Here is a 4,946-nt window from a genome sequence, read left to right on the forward strand (position 1 = left end):
TGAGCAAAAATCTTGAATCAAAAATAATCCGCTTATCTGAGCTTCATTGGTGATGAAAGGAAGGAGAACTAGAGGCTTAGAGAAGAAGCCATTAAAGATACACAATAATGTAGCAGAGTGAAAGGCTGCTCATGTGTCTACTGCCAAACTGCCTTGAATGCACCAGATCCTGTCTGAACTTGGAAGTTAAGCAGGGCCAGGCTTGGTCAGTACCTGGATGGGAGACCACCTGGGAACACCAGGTGTGGTAGCCTTAGGCCGGACAGATAGCTCAGCATGCTAAGGCACTGTGGCTGAGCTCTGTAGCAACCCAAGGGTTGCAGGTTTGATCCCCGGCGAGGTCCACTCAGCCTTTCATCCTTCAGTGGTCAATAAAATGAGCAGTGCCTTGAGACCCTTACGGGTGATTAGCCGCGCTTTACAAGTACCCAATACATACAAATCATCCTTGTTAACTTCAGCAACGTTTACAAAGGGGCAGGAAATTTATGGCTCCACCACCCACTGTGACTCAAAGGGTCGTGAGGGCCTTCTCTAAAACATACAGTATCTCCCTCACAAAATGGCCATACTCTCATCTCTAGCTAAAGGACATCACATGTAACACAAATACCCTGACAGGAAATCATACAAGAAAGAAAGGTGCAGTGGTACAGAATCATGGTTATAGTACCCTGAGTCAGGGTTACATTGTAAACATTCATAGTTATAGAACCCACAAGTAAGGGTTATAGTGTCCACTAGTCAGGATTACATTGCCAATGAGTCAGGGGTTAAGTTCCCATAAGCCAACATTACAGATCTAATGAGTCAGGGTTACATTGACCACCAGCCAGGGTTATAGTTCCCATGTGCCAGGATTACAGTGCAAATGAGTCAAGGGTAAAGTTTCCATGAGTCAGGGTTACAGTTCCCATGTTCCAGGGTTACAATGCTCACAACTCAGGGTTACAGAGCCCACAAATGTTATGGTCAGTATCTGGGTCATAAGCTGACATCTGAAATGAAAGGCCAAAAGAACAAAAATAAAATTAATTTAACTATGATAAACACTTGAAGAAATAGATATACAATATTACTGGAAAGATAAAAAATAACTATATGGCTCTGTTTCCATAAAATTAACTGGTAAAATAATAATATGGTCAGTTTGCCATAAAACCAACTGGTAAAATAGCAATATGGGTCTGTTTCCATAAAATCAAACGGTAAAATTACAATATCGTCTTGTTTGGCATAAAGCCAACTGGTAAAATTACTTTATATGGGTCTGTTTGCCATAAATTCAACTGATAGTTATTTTACTGGTTGGGTTTATAGCAAACAGATCCATATTGTTATTTTACCAGTTGGGTCTAGAGCAAACAGGCCCATATCGTTATATTACCGTTTAGTTTTATGGCAAACAGAACCATATCGTTATTTTACCAGTTGGTTTTATAGCAAACAGTGCCATATTGTTACTTTACCGGTTGGTTTTATGGCAAACAGACCCATATTGTTATTTTAATAATATGGGTCTGTTTGCCATAAAACCAACTGATAAAGTGAAGATATGGGTCTGTTTGCCATAAATCCAACCATTAAAGTAACGATATGTCTCTGTTTGCCATAAAACGAATCAGTAAAATAACGATATGGGTCTCTTTGCTAAAAAACCAATCAGTAAAATAACGATATTGGTCTGTTTGCCATAAAACCAACTGGTAAAATTACAATATGGGTCTGTTTGCTATAAAATCAACCGGTAAAATAATCAATGGATCTGTTTGCTATAAAGCCAACTGGTAAAATAATGATATGGGTCTGTTTGCTATAAAACCAACCGGTAAAATAACTATATGGGTCTGTTTCCTATAAAACCAACCAGTAAAAAAACATAATGGGTCTGTTTGCCATAAAACCAACCGTTAAAATAACAATATGAGTCAGTTTATTAAAAAAAAGACCAGTAAAATAACGATATTGGTCTGTTTGCCATACACCCATCCAGTAAAATAATGATATGGGTCTGTTTTCTATAAACCCAAGTATAAAAATAAAATTATGGGTCTGTTTGCCATAAAACTAACCTGGCGGCGCTTTACAAATAAATGATAATAATAATAGGGGTATGTTCGCCATAAAACCAACTGGTAAACTAACGATATGGGTCCGTTTGCCATGAAACCAACTGGTAAAATAACGATATTGGACTGTTTGCCATAAAAACAAACTGGTAAAAAAACAATATGGGTCTGTTTGCCATAAAACCAACTGGTAAAATAATGATATGGGTCTGTTTGCCATAAAACCAACTGGTAAAATAACGATATGGGTCTGTTTGCCATAAAACCAACTGGTAAAATAATGATATGGGTCTGTTTGCCATAAAACCAACTGGTAAAATAACAATATGGGTCTGTTTGCTATAAAAACAACTGGTAAAATAACGATATGGGTCTGTTTGCTATAAAACCAACCACTAAAATAACAATATGGGCCTATCTACTGTATATATATATATATCTGACTGGCAACTTTTGGCCCAGGGGGCAAGTACAACCCAGAGGCCCATGGTGCAGCAACTCGACCCCTTGCCCGCCTCCTTCCCGCACCCGCCCACCTATTCCCGTCCCCATGTAATTTAAAACAAACATGGCGTAACCTCTTGTACATACTCATTAGGAACTAGTACATTAGAAAGTACATTAAAATAATGTGAACAATTGAAAGTTAAATTCCATGCTCTATCATGAAAAAAAAACATTCACACAAACACACACATATATATATATATATATATATATACATATATACACACATACACACACACACATTTATATATATACATACATACACACACACACACACACACAAATTTGCACACACACTATAACTATATATATATATATATATATGCATACATACACACACAAATATGCACACATACATATATATATATACATACATACACACACATACAAATTTGCACACACACTATAACTATATATATATATATATATATATATATATATACACACACAAATATGCACATATATATATATATATATATATATATATATATACATACACACACACATACAAATTTGCACACACACTATATATATATATATATATATATATATATATATATACATACACACATTATATATATATATATATGCACACACACTATATATATATATATATATATATATATATATATATATATATATATATATATACACACATACACACACTATGTGTATATATATATATATACACACGCACACACAAATTTGCACACACATATACACACTATAAATATATATAAATTTGCACACACACTATATATATATATATATACACATACATACAAATTTGCACACACACACTATATATATATATATATATATATATATATATATATATATACACATACACACACACATACATACATACATACACACACACACACACACACTTTCTTTCTTGCTTTACTAACCCCATTTATTAAGTGCAGCTCTGGACTTTAAGTTTTATGCAACTTTTCCTGGGTTTTCTTACAAGTAATAAGTGTTTACACTAACATGATGTCACAAATAATAGCAACAGAGCAACCTACTACCAGTGCATGCAATATGGTTGGCAATTTTTTCTCTTTAGCAAAAGTTGATGATATGGACTTGCAAGGACTTGAATTAGAGGATTTATTTGGTCTGGAAGGTCCTAATTAGTGATGTCGTGAATTGTTCACTGGCGAATAGTTCCTGGCGAACATAGCTTGTTCGCGTTTGCAACGGCGGGCCCAGTGCCACCACTCATATCTGGTGTAACAGTAGTGTAAATTTAAAAAAAAATAAAAAATTTTGACTGTGAAACATCAGTCTGCTTGTGTAATCTAATTGCAGTTGCCTGCCTGCCAGCGTGTGTACCAGGCCCACTTGCCCAGTGCCACAACTCATATCTGGTGTAACAGTAGTGTAAATTAAAAAAAAAAACTTTTTTGACTGTGAAACATCAGTCTGCTAGTGTAATCTAATTGCAGTTGCCTGCCTGCCTGCCAGCGTGTGTGCCAGGCCCACTTGCCCAGTGCCACCACTCATATCTGGTGTAACAATAGTGTAAATTTAAAAAAAAAAACTTTTTTAACTGTGAAACATCAGTCTGCTGTGTAATCTAATTGCAGTTGCCTGCCTGCCAGCGTGTGTGCCAGGCTCACAGCGTATACTGTGCCCACTTGCCCAGTGCCACCACTCATATCTGGTGTAACAGTAGTGTAAATTTAAAAAAACAAAAACTTTTTTGACTGTGAAACATCAGTCTGCTTGTGTAATCTAATTGCTGTTGCCTGCCAGCGTGTGTGCCAGGCTCACAGCGTATACTGTGCCCACTTGCCAGTGGCACCACTCATATCTTGCTTAATAGTAGTGTAAGTGTACATTTAAAAAAAAAAAAAACTTTTTGGACTGTGAAACATCAGTCTGCTTTTTTGTGTCAGGCTCACAGCGTATACCGTGCCCACTTGCCCAGTGCCACCACTCATATCTTGTTTAATAGTAGTGTAAGTGTACATTTAAAAAAAAAACAAACTTTTTGGACTGTGAAACATCAGTCTGCTTTTTTGTGTCAGGCTCACAGTGTATACTGTGCCCACTTGCCCAGTGCCACCACTCATATCTTGTTTAATAGTAGTGTAAGTGTACATTTTAAAAAAAATGACAGGCAGAGGCAGGCCACCCCGCAGGTGCCATCGTGGTCGTGGTGCTGTGATTCCCTTTGGCCCTAGAATAATGCCCAGTGTTCAGAGGCCACGTACCATAAACTCGAAAAGTTCTGAGGACATTTGATTGACTTTTTAACACAGGACACCCAATCTTCTATAGCTTCCGTTCCGAACCTTGATGCACCATCTTATCTTCGGGCACCTTTCAAGTTACCACTCGCCCGCCTGCCGCCACCAC

General features: G+C 37.0%; 1 pseudogene; it reads left to right on the forward strand.

The window, feature by feature from the left end:
- The first annotated feature begins 135 nt into the window (after positions 1-135).
- On the forward strand, positions 136-254 carry LOC128655155 (uncharacterized; annotated as a pseudogene).
- Positions 255-4,946: the final 4,692 nt, after the last annotated feature.

The sequence above is a fragment of the Bombina bombina genome, chromosome 3, assembly GCF_027579735.1.
Source record: "Bombina bombina isolate aBomBom1 chromosome 3, aBomBom1.pri, whole genome shotgun sequence".
Lineage (NCBI taxonomy): Eukaryota > Metazoa > Chordata > Amphibia > Anura > Bombinatoridae > Bombina > Bombina bombina.